The sequence below is a fragment of the Sabethes cyaneus genome, chromosome 2, assembly GCF_943734655.1.
Source record: "Sabethes cyaneus chromosome 2, idSabCyanKW18_F2, whole genome shotgun sequence".
Lineage (NCBI taxonomy): Eukaryota > Metazoa > Arthropoda > Insecta > Diptera > Culicidae > Sabethes > Sabethes cyaneus.
The window spans coordinates 6,705,309-6,722,324 of record NC_071354.1 but is presented as its reverse complement, the minus strand read 5'-3'; the positions used below and the strand labels follow the sequence as shown (position 1 = coordinate 6,722,324).

The 17,016-nt window shown below is 39.6% G+C and overlaps 1 protein-coding gene across 4 annotated transcripts in view; it reads left to right on the top strand.

Moving 5' to 3' along the window:
- LOC128738911 (putative polypeptide N-acetylgalactosaminyltransferase 9) overlaps window positions 1-17,016 on the top strand; it is a 191,081-nt gene that overhangs the window by 84,391 nt on the left and 89,674 nt on the right. For all 4 annotated transcript variants that reach the window (XM_053834391.1, XM_053834388.1, XM_053834389.1 and 1 more), the window contains exon 3: window positions 5,999-6,070. The gene's annotated coding sequence lies outside the window, so the exon portion shown is untranslated. The remainder of the gene's footprint in view (window positions 1-5,998; window positions 6,071-17,016) is intronic.

Here is a 17,016-nt window from a genome sequence, read left to right as displayed (position 1 = left end):
GCATCCCAAGGTCCCAAAATGCTTCCTTGAGGTATTCCGGAATCGTTCTAAAACCACCTTGATTGATATGTACCGAGTTTAAGGGCGTTCTTAGATTTACGAAGAAGCCAGCTTAGCCAGAAAAGTATGTTGCTACAAATGCTGCTTTCAAAACAGGATAAATGGCCATAATCATTTTAATAGTAAACATAGATAAAACAGTAGATTTCAGCATGCAAGACTCTATTATACAAATACGGGCCAAGCCAATACAACAAGCGACAAGGTTGAGGTTGACCAGCGAGTGGTCGTAGGTTCGAATCGTAGTAGAATCAGGCCATTCGATGTTAAGTGACTTTAGCAAGGGTTTATTCTCAGGCTCCTCCAACTCCCTCCCACAGAATTTCGCATTTCCTAACAATGAGGTGTGGAATACAACACGTGGATGATATCATAATGGATCAAAACACTGGCCGTACTGATAATATCCATGCAACAAAAAAAAAAGCCAACACAATGGTCGTTGCGAGCCGCTGGAATTTGCGCAAAAGGATGCGGTGGTCAATCCGTCCGTCCACTTGCGCTGTTTTCTCGAGCTGCGCGATACAAGAGGAAGTTAAATCGTAAAACTTCTTGGAAATCATTCGAAATATCGGAACTCATTGGTCGAGTGAAGTTAATAAAACTCTTGGAATATTGGCTATTTGCGAAACTTTTAGAGGAAGTGTCATTCGTGCATAGCTCATAGTTGCTAACTTAATTGCTTACTTATTGGATTTTCATTGTAATGTTTCTCTTTATAAATCCTTGACCCTGAACAAAGTTCTAAACTAAGTGGTTAACGTACCTCTAATAAATTACAAGTACAATTACAATTACAATTTTCTGGTGTTCTTAAAACTATCGGTGTTCAAGAACAGTTGAATTTTTCGAACGTTTGTACCTGATTTTTAAAAACCTATCGAGCATTACAAATTCTCAAGATCTTTAGGAATACACATGGATGTTTAGTAATCATGGATTTTGAATACATTTGTAGATTTTGTGATAGCAATAAAAATAAATACAAATTAAATCAAATACACTCAAATTCCTTTTTACACGTTTTTATCCAAGTTGAGCGATTTAATGGATTGAAATAAGCTGTAATTGGAGCATTACAGCCGGATTTGAATCCTCACGAAAAAACAGGGTGGAAAAGCAGGGAAAGAACAGGAAAAAAATACGGATATAGGAAAATGGAGAAACGAGAACAGAAAAAGAGGAGACACAGGACAGAAAAAGAAAAACAAATTTAAATAAAATAATTCGAAAGCCATAAAGGCTAATAAGGAAAAGTAACGCATAACGTGACAACGTCTTAGAAAAGGACTTAAAAGCGAAAAAGACAAAAACCGGGACCGAAAAAGTCGAAACGGCACGGAAACAGAGGGAAAATGGCCCTGAAAAAATGGATGGAACTAGACGAAATCTGGAACAGAGGAGGACTCAGAAAAAGGGCGAAAACGGGACAGGGATGAAGAGAAAAACAATAGCTAAGGGATACAGCGTGCAGAAAAAAAGGATATCGGTTTTCGGAGGCAACAAGGAAAATGGGAAGGTAGATCAAACGAGATATAAAAGGAGAAAAAAAGGAAAACGGAACGGAAGAGAAAAAGGTAAAACGGTAGAGAAAAGCTAGAGAAAAGATGGAAAAACGATAAAGAAAATGAGTCAAGAAGTGGGAAAATGAGACAAAAAAAAAAGAAAAACGACCATAGAGAAAAAAAACGAAGAGGTAAAACGAAAGAGAAGACGGAGAGTGAACGGTAAACGGAAGAGAAAAATTAGACAATAGACAGAAAAATGATGGAAGAAACCATAGGAAACGAGGAAAAAGACTGGAGAGAAAATGGGAAAAAACGAAACAGGAAACGAGGAAAGATGGGCGTAAAACGGAAGAAAAAAGTCGAAAAACGGAACAGTGGTAAAGAAGGACAAAGGAAAAGGGTGATAAAACAGAACAGGAAAAAAAGAGAAAAGGAATAGAAAAGGAGAAAATAGTGGAACAGCGGAAAAAACGAAAAATGAGAGAGAAAGAGATAGAAAGTGACACAAAGGGAATACGGAATAATCAAAATCAAAAGGGAAGAGAAAAAGTTGAAATCCACAAAGTTTTTTTACGCAAATTTTGGAATTTACGCGGTTTTATTACGCGAATTTCGGAATTTACGCGGTTTTTTACGCGATTTTTGGAATTTACGCGGTTTTTTTACGCGAATTTCGGAATTAACTCGGTTTTTTTACGCGATTTTCGGAATTTACGCGTATGTGCTGAACGTCTATTTATTCGCGTAGTGTTGAAATTCACAAAGTTTTTTTTACGCAAATTTTGGAATTTACGTGATTTTTTTTACGCGAATTTCGGAATTTACGCGGTTTTTTACGCTATTTCCGGAATTTACGCGGTTTTTTACGCGAATTTCGGAATTAACGCGGTTTTTTACGCGATTTTCAGAATTTACGCGGTTTTTTACGCGAATTTTGAAATTCACGCGTTTTTTGCGCGATTTTCGGAATCTACGCGGTTTTTTTACGAGAATTTTGGAATTTACGCGGTTTTCTACGCGATTTTCGGAATTTACGCGGTTTTTTACGCGATTTTCGGAATTTACTCGGTTTTTTACGCGATTTTCGGAATTTACGCGGATGTGCTCAAAACGTCTATTTTTTCGCGTAGTGTTGAAATTCACAAAGTTTTTAAAGCGAATTTTGGATTTTACGCGGTTTTTTAACGCGAATTTCGGAATTTACGCGGTTTTTTACGCGATTTTGATTTACGCGGGACGTATTGTTCGCGTAAAAAGCGACTTGAGTGTAAATACAAATAATGGGACCTGTTAAATCAAATATTAATTAAGGAAAAAGGTCTGGTATGCAAAAACTAGCGTCTCTTTCTCCGCTTTCCTCGTCAAGTCTGGACCAAATGACCTTAGCCAAAAGATCGTTAACCCTCTCTCTGCTAAGGATGTTTGAGTGGTTTCAAGTTTTAAGTCACCTGAAAAAGTTATTAGTAACGAACAACTAGAGTAACAATTACAACTGTGCAACTTATACAACAATGTTTCTACTAACTTCGGACATAGAAATATCCATATTTAAAGGTTTACTGTTAGAAGTCATGGATCACCTTTGCTACCATGGGACAGAGAGGGTTGAATGCTTGCCAATGCAAAAAATACACTCGATCAAGTTGTCATTGGTTCAGCTAGCAACATATTCCTTTTAAAAACTTAGCAGCCACAGGAAAAAATGGCAAACATATGGCACCGCACAGTGCCTTCCATTCAACTGGGGAAGGAATGTGGTGGCTATTAAATATTCTACCCTCACTTTTCGACAGGAAAAAAATAAAACTTACCTCCAGTTCGGCGGGGGCTACGATTTGCATTTTTGATTCCGGAGAAAAGCTACGACACCTGCTAGACATAAAACTGACGGCCGGTGGCTTATTTTAGGTACAGTTTCGAACATAAATTGGTTACAAAATTTTCGGGCAGACCCACTGCCGGGCCTGCCTACCCGCCTGCTCCGATCGGGAATCGTCCATTCCGATTTCATGACTCTATGCGCCTATACCAACACAGAGATGGACGTGAACGCGCCAGACGCGATTTTAATTAAAATCTGAAAACCCAAAGCACCCATCATCTTGGTGCTTGCTTGGCCGGAGTGTTCAACCTTCTCTTTTGAGTGCGGTTACCGTCACAAATCGATTCGTAATTTCTCGCACCTCGCAGCCGCGGCAACGACCCGTTTCCTATCGGATCGGGAGAAACGGGTTGAAAAAGTTTTCACACCACCTCAAAGCACGCGTGGAAATCTGGTTCGGTTTCTGGCCCGGGCAGTAGTAATGCGTCCGAGTGGTTCCCGAAGCGGGCTTCATTATCGAACTTTGCACGTCACGCTTTTCCTGATGGGGTTTTTAACAGTGTAGAATGAAAAGTTTAATTTCCTAACGGGGCTCGTTCGCTCTTCGAGACCACCAATTTCGCCAGCGTAGCAATCCAATCAGAGGAGGCATGTTTCGTTAGTTTTTTTTACGATTGCAGGGAGAGAGAGAGAGCGGCAGGCTTTCGATAGTCGACGAGAAGTCCAGCATCCAGTGTGCAGTACGGCAATTTGCTGCGACCGAGGAGCTTCAATTATTCATGCTTGGTCAATGCGGTGACCGGACCGGAAAATGTGCAATACACATTTTCGGGTTCGACGGACATGGCGTCGAAAATTGATGTTTGTGTTGAGCATTTGGGAGGTGATGTCGGGAAGGAAGCTTCGCTGGAATGCCGCATGGTCGTATATCCAATTGTGTTGTATCTGTCGGACGCCGATGGCTGTCACTGCCTGTTAGCTTACTTTATAGCCGATATCTTCCACGTTAGTAGGCTTTGGTTGTCAATTCGACAATTTGACAACATAGTGTCAGCGTAAAACTATTTTTAGAGCAAATTTTCTTTAAAAAATTGAGGTTAATTTTATTTAGATACCAAGAGGTGATCAAAAGTGTTCAAAGATAATAATTTCCTTTTTCTTTAAAAACGGCGTGAGTTCATCCTCAGAAATAATGTTTCTTTAACAACATTACCCTTTAGTCAACCGTTTCGCTAAACGACTTTTCTTCACGGTGTCGGTGTTGTTCAACGGTGACTTGTTCCGCTTGCCCGCCGGCTGCTGCCATTTTCCATAACTTCATATTTAGTTAGTTAGTCAGTTAGTTATGTGAAACCTTCGGGATCGGGCTCGGCGAAAGTTTATTACGGTTCCCGAGTGTCCCGGTGCTGGCACCCGTCCCGTCGTTGTTGGCGCTCAACCGAGCATGCCGGCACCGCCGTGATGCCAAGCGGGGGCACTATTTTTCGGTTATTCCTTCGTCCATTTTTATTTGCACTGTATTTTAAACTTTCCTGCAGGAAGCAATAGTGCTCGTCCCGGGTCTAGTTTTTGTGTTTGTCGAGACTTTTTACTACCTACATAATGCACAGGGTGCAAAGAGCAGTCACCGACCGATACACAACGCCACCGGGTACGGTGGCGCACCGGGTTCACTTCGGATGGAATAAAGCTTCCGCAGTGGTGTTTTCTGCCGGTCGGCCGGTGCTGACCGAATAATTCCTGCTGGTCTCCTCCCGTGCACGCGTGGCTTTAACAGAATAAAGCAATATTTATGGCTTTTTTAATTCCGGTATGATTTCTCGCGCAAAACACTGCTGCCGAGTGCAGTAAAGCCAGACGCCACAATGAATATTTATTGCATTTTCGGGCTCATCGGAGCTTGAGGAATTGGGCTGCTGCAAAACTGGACGGCCGAGCGTTTTTCATCGACGAAAGATTGATGGATGGCGATTAAATTGAGCCGGTGCTCAACCCGGTTCGACTTCGTCCAACTATAGTTTCTATGGCGGTTAGGTTGCCATGGCTGCTAGCATCTTCGTCGATGCGAGCGATAAACAACGATAGTTTGTCGTCGTGTGTCAGTCGGAAGAAATACTTCCGATTATTGCTTTTCTGTCCTTGCCGTTGAAGCTAGTAGTATATTGAGGTTATCGATAGTGCACGGTAGCAAAATCGTTTTGACCGGAGATAAAATCTTTTGAATAAAGTTACGGCTTGCTGCGCAAGTCTTCGCCATCAGCTAGGTATGCTAATGATAGTAGCCGTGGAGCCCATCGTCGTCACCTAGCTGTGATTGCTTAATCACCCAGCGCAGCGTCGTTGCTATCGTTTCGCCATAGTGTGCCCGTGCCTACTTTGTTGTGTCATAATCGACGTCCGGTAATTTGTTGAATTTTTTCACTGTAAATTGCCTACCACCGGATTTGCTTCGAGTGAAATGTACTGATTATGTGATTACGACCTCATTTGTTTTTGTCCAACTTACGAAGCTATACAGTACTGGCAATCTAATCTTTTTGTGACTGATAACTGTTTTCCCATTCGCAATGCGCTAAAAATTATGTTGCTCGTTTTTTTCTCATTACAGGTGGACGATCGTTTAGTGTAAACAGCGGCAGTAAAACCAACAACAACGACCGGCCAGCCGGCACTAATTAAGGTACGTCACAACAAGAAATAAAAGGACAGATTTCATGGCTCGTTCGCCCTTGGTATAGAAATCAAACGGAGAAAGTTGGTACTGGAAAAGTTGAAATAGTGAAAATGCAGTTAGCCTTTGGTGGCATTACTTTATTGGCCCGTCTTGTCCGACTGGACTTGTATAGTCGTATGTGATGGTTTTCGGTCACACACATGGACACGATCCGCAGGTTTGCTTCCTTCGGGCCAGCGCAGCTTTCCTTTCCGGTTCGACAAATCTAGCAGCTGATTCTTGTCTCGGTCGAGCTGCCCCAAAGTGTTCAAAGTGTTGTAGGATTAGCTTTCTAGGCAGGCTATAAAATATCTATACTTGGGCTATCGTAGTTGGCCTTTGATGATGCGTCAGGCAGGGCAAACGGCGAACGGTAGCAGAGTTGTGGCTTGGCCACTAGCGTGCCCAGACGTAAAAAGAAGGACGTGTAGGCCTGGAAAATCGAGTAATCGTAGGATTGCGAAACTATTATTACTTATCATAAAAATATCGGCAGATTAGGTTGAAAACTGCGGACTTCCGGGAAAAATTGGATTTAAAAACAAAGTTGTAATTGGACTAGCAATTAGAGTTAAAATTAGAATCGAACTAGACGTAGGGCATTAAAGTAGACTGGAAATTACATTTGAAATTGGACATGAAATTGGATTTGAAATTATGCTCTAAACTGAACTTTTTTATGTGCGGACTCATCACTGCGACCAGTATCATTGATCTATTGTGATATTTCTCGTTTGTTTGCTGTATAACCTGCACTGCATTTCTTTTTGCTATAATCGTTATTGAGTGAGCGATATGCTTATTAAATTTTATGCATGCTTTACCCTTCCTTCAAAACTGGCTCCACTTTACATACTCGTTCCTCGTTGCCACTGCTATTCCATATTATAGCCGTCCCTGGCGAGGACTGATTGCGTTCCTCTGGCCAGTACATTTTAATATAAGAGGGACTTTTGCACTGATAAGAGGCCTCATTGAAGAAGGGTAAATGAGGAACCTGAGAATAAACCCAAGCTAAAGTCACTTGACATCGAATGGCCTGATTCGGCTAAGATTCGAACTCACGACCACTCGCTTGTCAAAGCACTATGGGCCAGAAATTAAAATTTCGGAACAAAAATATTTGCGGTTAAACAGCATGTCTCAGCTCAATGTGGTCTTCGGCAACTTTTTGAAAAAAAAATGGATGCATATTTTGAAGGGGTCGTCCAATATTTAAGCGTTACTTAAACAACAATTTAAGTAATAACTTTTTGAGTAAGCTTTTTTTACCTTTTTGGTTTCAAAATATTAAAGATAAACCAATTTCAAGTAATTTTTCTGAAGATATCAAACTTCTACCTTTTACCCATTTTCAGCAATAGACCTTTGTTTATAAACGACCCCTCAAATCACATTTCTTCTTGTAACATGTTTATTTCAACAGCCAGCTCAATGTGATGTTCTAGAAAATATTTTGCACATAAAAGAGGAATATTTTTGCTGAAGACTATTTTGCTTTATATGCATTAATTAATAAGATATAACTGGTTTTAGGTTAAAAATCGTTTGATGAAAAATCTGAATATCTTAGCCATCTGCAAGTATCTGCAATTAGTTTGCATACCAATTTGTAGGGGATTATTAAAGCTATCTGCCCAAATGTATATTTCAGAGAACACCTGGGAATACCATGACTGGGAATACCTGGGAATAGTGCGGATTTTTTTTTCATACATTTTATAACTTAATAAATATGCGTCCTAGCGTCAAACAGTCTTCACAGAAAAAGTGTATTTCAACATACTGAATAACTTCGTAGAACATTTGTAAGCAATAAAATAATCGTGTGCAAAGTTATTGAGTGTAATTGATTTTTAAATGCTCTTTTTTAACACATCATTATATTTCGTAACCGGTAAGAGATAGATAGTTACTTCATTCAGCAAAGTTGCTTATTTTAGTATTTTCTGCAACCTTTGGAGAAAAAAACTTATTTTAAATTATTTAAGAAAACAAAAGTTTGTATCACCCTAATAGGTGAATTCATGGTCACCCTAATAGATCAGGAAGATGCGCTATATTTTATTATTTTACTTCTCCGAAGACACCACCCTTGAAATAATACACATTTTTCATCAAACGGTTTTTAGCCTAAAAACAGTAATATCTAATTAATTAATGCAGAAAAAGCGATACAGTCTCCAGCAAAAATATTCCTCTTTAATGTGCAAAATGTTGTCTAGAACATCACATTGAGCTGGCTGTTGAAATAAATATGTTACAAGAAGAAATGTGATTTGAGGGGTCGTTTATAAACAAAGGTCTATTGCTGAAAATGGGTAAAAGGTAGAAGTTTCATTTCTTCATAAAAAATACTTGAAATTAGTTTATCTTTAATATTTTGAAACCAAAAAGGTGAAAAAAAATTTACTCAAAAAGTTATTACTTAAATTGTTGTTAAAGTAACACGTAAATATTGGCCGACCCCTTTAAAAGATGCATAATTTTTTCATTCAAAAAGTTGCCGAAGACTACATTGAGCTGAGACACGCCGTGTAACCGCAAATATATTTGTCCCGAAATTTCAATTTCTGGCCCATAGTGCAAAGCAGACTCGGGAACCTTGCAGCTACGGAGCTCCCCTCCCCAAATTGAACCCTAAATTGGAATTAAAATTGGACTTGAGATAAGATCTGAAATAACGTTTGAAAATAGATTTGAAATAAGAATTCTAATTGTACTAGAATTTAGACCTGCAATCAGAATTTAAATCTGATATAAAATTGGAATTAACTAGCCTGGGTTTTTCACTTTACGGCATATGTTTTCTTCTATTCTGTTTTGTTTACTTGGTTTTGCTCTACTTTTTCTTCGTTTTTCCTCTTTTTCGCTCGTTTATCCTCTTTTTCGCTCGTTTTTCTGTTTGATGTCCCGTGTTTTCTGTTTAATTGTTTTATTTTTCTTCGTTTCCTGAAAGATTTTTTTTAATTTTTAGTCATGTTTTTCCTTTTGCTTTTGACTCATTTTTTACATTTTTTTTCCTTTTTTCGCCTCTTCTTTTCCCTTTTTTCTTTTTTGTTAACTGTTTTCGTCTTATCCTAACTTTCTTCCTCCTCGTTTCACGTCTATCACCTGTTCTATTTTTCTTCTTTTCTGTCATAAAACCTTTGCTGTCTAAAACCTCTGTCTTTTGACCTTTGCTCTCCGGTTTGCTCCGGGAGATAAAACCGTTTTTTTTTTCGTTTGTGTTCTCACCAGTTTTACCTTTTTCTTTGGTCCGTTTTTTCTGTTATTCTTTTCTTCTTTTTCTGTTCTATTTTCCCATCCCTTTCCTATTTTATCCCATCTCTCTCTTTTTATATCCCGTTTGATCTCTTTTTCCAGTCTTCCTCGTTTCTTCTATCGATTTTCTTTTTTACTCGCTATTTTGCTTTTCGTTTTTTGTTTCACTTTCCTTCTTTTTCTTTCCCGTTTTCTCACCTTGCCTGTCATGTTTCTTTTAATAATGTTTATTTCCCGTATTTCCTCTATTTGTCTTGTTTCTCCTCCTTTTCGTTCTCAGTTTTCATTTTTTCTGCCCTTTTGAGCCTTGATTTTGCTCTTGTTTCTCTCTTTTAGGTTCCGTTTTTCATCTTTTTATTCACTGCTCCTTCCTTCTCCTCGTTTCTAATCTCGCTTTTTGTTTTCTATTCCGTTAACTCCTTTTCTATTTTTTTTTGGTTTTGTCTGTTCCGTTTTTCATCTTATGTTCTGCTCTTCCTCGTTTTCTGTCATCCCAAGTAGCACATGTTTGTCACATTTTGAAAATTTTTCAAAGAATTCAAGGCATCTTCTAATTGCCCAAGTAACCATGTTGGTTTTATTACACACCTATAACGGTTCTGGTGACCAAAATTGGTCCTAAAAACCACAATAAAAGTGCAATAAAACTTAAATTGTTACTTGGGTGGATTAATTATAAAGAATGTCTTACAGAGTACAAAAGATTCATACGTAGAGATTGGAGATGTACTTGTGAGCAAGTTGACAGTTTGCCTGTTGAAGCAAAACTTCACAAAGCCATACCAAAAGATCACACTAACAGACTTGGAAGTGTAAAAAATAAAAACGGGCAGTTTAGAACCGATTCTCAGCGATTGCTTACTTTTTAGCCTCAATTCAAACGTCTTCCGATGACACCCAACACTTCAACGCGACATAATCAAGTTCGATTAGAAACGAAAAAAAATTCAAGAATTATCCAGTTCTATATTCACGAAACAGAGAGTTGATTGGGCAGTGTATCCTATAATGCCCTTTAAGTCTCCAGGTTCAGATGGAATTTATCGGGTGATATTCCAAAAAAAGCAACGATATTACGCTTCCTCATCTGACAGAATCTGATGTTTAGGGCCACTTTGATACTAGGAAACCTTCCTAAGAAATGGTTAGAAGTCTGGGTCATCTTTTTTTGACGTAGGACTACGTCTTTGTTTACTATACTAGGACAAGGTAGCACTTTGTGAAAACGAAAATAGAAGTGTAACGTTTTAATGAAAGATTTCGAATGCTAATAACTACTAAACCACTGAACGCAACGAAACTATTTATATGTCGTTGGATAGATAAAATGACCAGCAATTTTATGGAGGGCGTAAGAGGGGGGGGGGCTCCTATACAAATGAAACACAAATTTTCTCAAAACTCGAGAACTAATCAAGCAAATGGAACCAAATTTGGCATGTGGGGATTTTTGGAGGCATGAATTTATTTTATGATGGTTTGAGACTCTTCGCCCCTGTGGTAGGAAGATAAAGACTCTCATACAAATAAAATATAATGTGCGTATGTGCCATATTTTCTACTATGGACAAGCGGTAAGCTGTGAAAGTAAACTAGGAAAACCTTCTCGGAGCAAAAGACAGTGAATCGACGCCGCTAACTTACCTACCCGTTGCCATTCATGTCAAAAGAGAAGGACATTCGAATGGCACGTCATATTTGCCATGAACGTGCTTTGGCTTTAATGTTATTTGAATCCAATGGTTCTTTTAAAGGCCGCAAGCAAGTCAAGGTACGATTATTGAAACAAGCTACACGTCAAGCTACGCGTAATCATATTTAATACAATTTATTATTATTTATTATTTATTTGATTGAATTCATCCGACTTTACGTCTTAATGAAATTAGATTGGACTGGGAAAAGCCACCTTGAGTAAGATACATACTCTTACTCAAAAAAGGGACAAAAACCCAGTGTCTTTTACATCGATATACAATAAAAATACATAGAACAAAATCAGTAAAATAACTTAAATACACAAACGAACATTTTAAAAACTGCACCAAAAAGTAGCTAAAAGTCCATGCTATTTCCGCGACGATTGTACTCCAAAGCCATACGACGAACTGGTTCATGAAGTCCATAGCTAGTACGGTGTGAATCGACGCGTAGAAAGTGTTGGTTCCTTTGAGGCCGAAGGGGACAGTATAGCTGAAGCTACGACAGAACAGCAGGTCCGTCAAGAGCACCCAACAGGATCTTATGAGCAGTCTTGGCGATGATATCCTTCCGTAGCTGCTCAAGAGGTGCAATCCCAACTAGCAGACAAAGTTCCTCATAAGGCGGAAGAGCATCAGGGTTTCTCCAGGGTAGCCTGCCGCAGATCTTACATATGAAGTGTTTTTGTATTCGTTCAATGCGTAGTATCCAATAATTATAATAAGGATCCCAATCAGCACAGCTAGTCTCAAGAACGGAACGGACTAAGGAGCAGTACAGAGTACGTAGTGTGCCCGGATCAGAGAAATCTCTACCGATTCGGAAGATAGTACCAAGCAGCCGATACGCTTTGTTAATAATAAAGGTGTAATGTTGTCTGAACGACATCTGGCTATATAGCACAACACCTAGATCCGTGACGTTGTTACTCCGCTGTAGAGACGTTCCATTGATGCAGTAATCGAACACCAGAGGCTGTTTTTTACGAGTGAGGCTAATAACGGTACATTTCTGAGTGCTGATAAGCATACGATTGGAGTTTCACCATTCCACAAACAAATCGATCATGTTCTGAAGCTGCAAACAATCTGTGATGGTTTCAATTGGCAGATAAATTTTTAGATAATCAGCATAGCACAGTCTTGTTCCAGGAGGCAACAGTCGAGTGACGTCGTTCACGAACAGCGAGAATAGCAAAGGTCCTAAAATGCTGCCTTGTGGAACTCCAGAACCATTCTGGAACCATCTCGATTGACTGGGACCCAATTTAACAGCGATTTTACGATTGCCATGAAAGAAAATTAGTTGACACTCCTAATTTGTCGAGTTTAGCAAGCAAAATATCATGATTGACTCGATCGAAAGCCGCTTTCAAATCAGTGTAAATGGAGTCGATCTGATTGCCCTGTTTCATTGTACGCAGACAAAGCGAGGTAAACTCCAGTAAGTTGGTTGAGACTGATCGGCCAGGATAAAATCCATGTTGTGAAGTAGAGATGTAGGACTTCACTTGAATCAATAGATGGTCATAGATTGTGTCTCCTATGCTTTGGTCTCTCATAGTCGATGATCTTCTAAAAAATTTGGCTGACAAAGGCTATTAAGTCAAAGGATTCGCTGACGATATAACAATTTTAGTGAAGGGAAGAGAAGAATCCAATCTGCCCTGAACTATACATTTAAATGGTGTAACGTGGAGTTACTAAGTGTTAATCCTTCTAAAACAGTAGCAATACCTTTTACGAAGGAAACGAAATACAGTATTGCAGCTCTACAGCTGGGGGGAGTCCAATTGGAACTTTCCAAGTATATGAAATACTTGAGTGTTATGCTTTTGAGGTCACTAACTTGGAACTTTTGAGGTCGCAAACTTGAAACGATCATCTAGATAAGAATGCTCCTTGGACTTGTGGAAATACTTTTGGTAAATTCATTGGATCTATTCGGCAATCGTAAGAGACTGATTTACATACGCTTTGCTAGTGTGATGGTCTAAAACTACACAAATATCTGAAAAGTACACCCTTCAAAGCTTAAAGGCCTTTTATATCTTCTACCGTTGCACCAATTCATACAGCTAGTAGAAGAAAAATGTGCTCTTTGGCTTAGGCACGCTAAACTTTTGTAAGATGGGGATCTCATTGGACACCTATTTACGAATTCCCCTAGATTGTCAACTGAACACTTTGGTAATTCTGAATGAAGACTGGATGGAAATTAGGAAACTTCAAAGTAATTGAAACCAATTACAGCACTTGATACGATGGCGGTCCTAAAACTCGTTACTCGTGATATACATCGATGGTTCTATAACTGGCAAATTTAGAGGAGCTGGGGTTACTGGACCAGGAATCGACGAGGATTAGTGTTCTGTAGAGTGCCAGTTTTGTACGAATTTGCAAACTACCGTACTTCAGCTGGCTTCATAATCCGTAGAAAGTCCGATTCGTGGCTGCAATTCGTCGTTTCACTCTGCGGCTTACATCGTTGTCATATGTAACGAGCGCACCAAGGTACATAAATTCCCCCACTGTTTCAGCTTCGCCTCGGCACCGACACCTTCCCACGATCTCGGCCAGTAACTATTACTTCGTTTTGGCCTTGCTAATGGTAAGTTCCAATCTGGTCCCCTCTCATTTAAAATGTCTAAGGGTCTCTTCTACTGCTCTACGCTTGATTCCGATGATATCGACGTCATTCGTAAAACCAAAAAATTCAACTCGTTTCTTTCCACGTTTGCTCTTCGTGCATCCCCTTGCTTCAGTCCATTCAACGTCCCGAAAGAGACTGAGGTCTCACCCGCTATTCTGGCGCATGATTTTGACCGATCCAGCGTCGCACGAATCAGCGTAATTAGTTACGTCGGAAAATCATGTTCTAGCATTATCTGCCACAGCTCATTTCGTTTGACTGAATCGTATGCCGCCTTAAAGTCCACAAGCAGATGATGTGTCTGCAAGTTGTACTCCCGCAACTTGTCTAGTAATTGATGCAGGGTAAACATCTGATCTGGTACTCGCCGACGAAGGACTCCGCTAACGGTCTGCAGAACAGGATACGGGAGAGCACCTTAAAGACAGAATTGAGCAATGCAATTCCTCGATAGCTATTACACTCGTGTTGATGCCCCTTTTTAACAATTGGGCAAATGAGGCCATCCAACTACTCCGGCATGTTTCAGAGCATTATTACGATGCAGTAAATTATAATTTGGGTGTCAAACATTTGCAAAATGTAAGTTTAGTCGAATTAAACCTGCATGTGTAGTACTATGTGAGCCCCTCATTCGTGCTCCTAGGCACAGTCCTTCGTACTTTTTATTTTTAATCCCTAATTTGAAATCAGTGTGTGTGTATGTGTGTGTATATGCAGCTATCTCCCACTGCCCGGCAGTGATATTATGAAAAAAGGTAACTGCAATGATAGTTAGTCCATGCAATTATCTTAGTTTCGGCGTATAGATGGTGTTAGCTTTACTGATTATCCAAAGACCCATGAAGAATGACCGAGTACTTGCAGCGCATTCCGGAATCATTTTCTAGTCAGCAAGCCCCGCCAGAAGGTAATACTAGACTCATAAGGATTTTACTATTACATTCGGACTTTCAACTCGCTTGGTATGTTATCACCAAAAGAGTCGACTCGATGGTAACATGTGAAAAAATTCGACTTGAAACGATCTTACCAAATTGCTGATTGAGTCAATATAACATTTTCTTACTTATCGCGTCATTTGAGTTGCCATCAGTGCATCTAATAGCCAATAAATAATCATTTTTTCCTTCTTTCCATGTGCATTATTTAAACTTAGTATGGCCAAACTTTTACTGTATAGGTGCTTGTTGAACTAAAACGTAACCAATAATTGAATTAAAATAACATATTAAGCTTGCCCGATAACAAGACCGTGCGGCTTAACCGTCTGCCTAAAATCTCAGTTTTGAGTTTAGGTAGCCGTGAGCCACGCAGCATCGCACCTCCTAGCTTAGCTACTCAATAGAGTATTACCGGGTATGGTCGCGTGGAGGCGCTAGGTAGGAGCTTGGGCTGGCGAAAGCTATGTTGGACGCTTTCTCGTTTGCCTACCCCATTTCATACCCCGTAAACGCACCATTGCTAAGTGTGCTCAAATTAATTAAAAATGGCGTTCTAAAACAACCGCTGTCGGAAAAATGCAACGAGCGAGACACGAAAGCAAACGATGCTAAATTACCATACGAAAAGATTCTCAGTATGTAAGCACCGGTTGTATAAGACTAACCTGGATGTTCGGAAACTTTCGTGTAAAGCCAGTAATTAAGAAAAGTAAGATCAAAAATACAACTTTTTTATAAATGAAATATAATGGTAATGGTACTACATAATGAACCATAGTTTGAAAATTTATATCGAGAAATATTATGCACATGCGAGATTTACGGTGGCCTGAAAACCTCGTGACAAATTTAAATTTATTATACCTGAAATTAAAAATCAGGCACAATGAAGTGTGCCAATATAGTCCCTAAGTTGATAAGCATTTCCTCTTATCAACATTAATATGCAGAGATATAGTGCCCTGCACGCGTGACTAGTTACTTAAGGCCGAATGATTAAAAAATCAATATGCCATTTACCCCAACAGCCAACAATTATCAGATACAGTTATTAACAGCAGGATTTTCTGTGCAAGATTTTGCCAACGACCATCATCAACATTTGTTTTAAATCTTCATGTATGAATTTGTTCGCCCTGAAAAGGATGGTCTTTGTTAGGATGGTGATTGTTAGGAATCTAGGGTTCCTTCACGAATTTCCTTGCACTGCACTAACGCGTTCGTTTTAATTTACCGGTTTAACTATTGCAAAAGAAAGAGCCTCGTACTGATGCCAGACACCAACATATCTCTCGTCATATCCCAAGGCAACAGTGGATGAAAAGGTGCGGCTACGTAAGTAATAAAATAGCAAACCTTGAAAAAAGGGACGGACTAAAATCGTACCTACCTAAAATATGCAGGAATAAAACAAGGGCTTCCTCCTCGTAGCGTTATACTATAGGCTATTGAGGAGCAACTCAATTCAAACCATCGGAGTGGCACCGGAAGCCAGTGCTGTTCTTCAGTTTTCGGTAGATATCATCCTACACCTGCCGCTTTTGAACCCTGAGGCTGAAAATTCAGCGCATTTGCTCTGCAATTGCGAGATTCTTGCAGCATATAGGCATAACTTTTTTGGAAGTTTCTTTCTTACTTCCTATCAAGTATGGAGCCTAAATCCCAAAAGGGTTGCTGGTTTTATTAATCATTAAGTACCGAATTGGAGCACAGAGCTACAATTATCTAGCTCAACCGTTCCCTATCCTATTCTGTAGCGAAATAGATTTTTGGTGAGCCCCTATTTGGGGAAACGTTGATCTAGCTCATCTCTTTCAATGGGCATGAGCAGTTGATGACATCGAATTATACGAAAAATGTAGAACATTGCAGACATGTGGCAAATGCCCATTTAACGCCAAAAGAGATTTTAAACAGTCTCGACTCCCTTTTCGACAAAAATCCACAGTCAAGATTCTTGCCTATAGCTGTTACTTCAATGGAAGGATTTCATGACTACGATTTTTCGTCTATAATACTCGATGTTTCAGTTCTCACTTCGCTGCAAACAGAGTTTGGAAAGCATTTCGATTGACCTACGTAAGAAGTTTATTTCAGAAAGAGTTCTCATCCATTTCAGTCGATGGTGTGTTGTTCTCGGATGATTCGTTGGTTGGCCTAGCATGTAGCCCCGCTCATAGAAGTCGAGAGGATTCAAATCAGGCGAAGAGACAGACCACTCTTTCGAAGCAGTATAATCCGGAAAATTGTCCTCACACCAAGCCGGTGACAGCTTTCGCCTGGTGAGACGGTGCCGAATCTTGTTGGATGCAGTACGATGCATTCTTGGTTTTTCCAAACATTATCATTGTA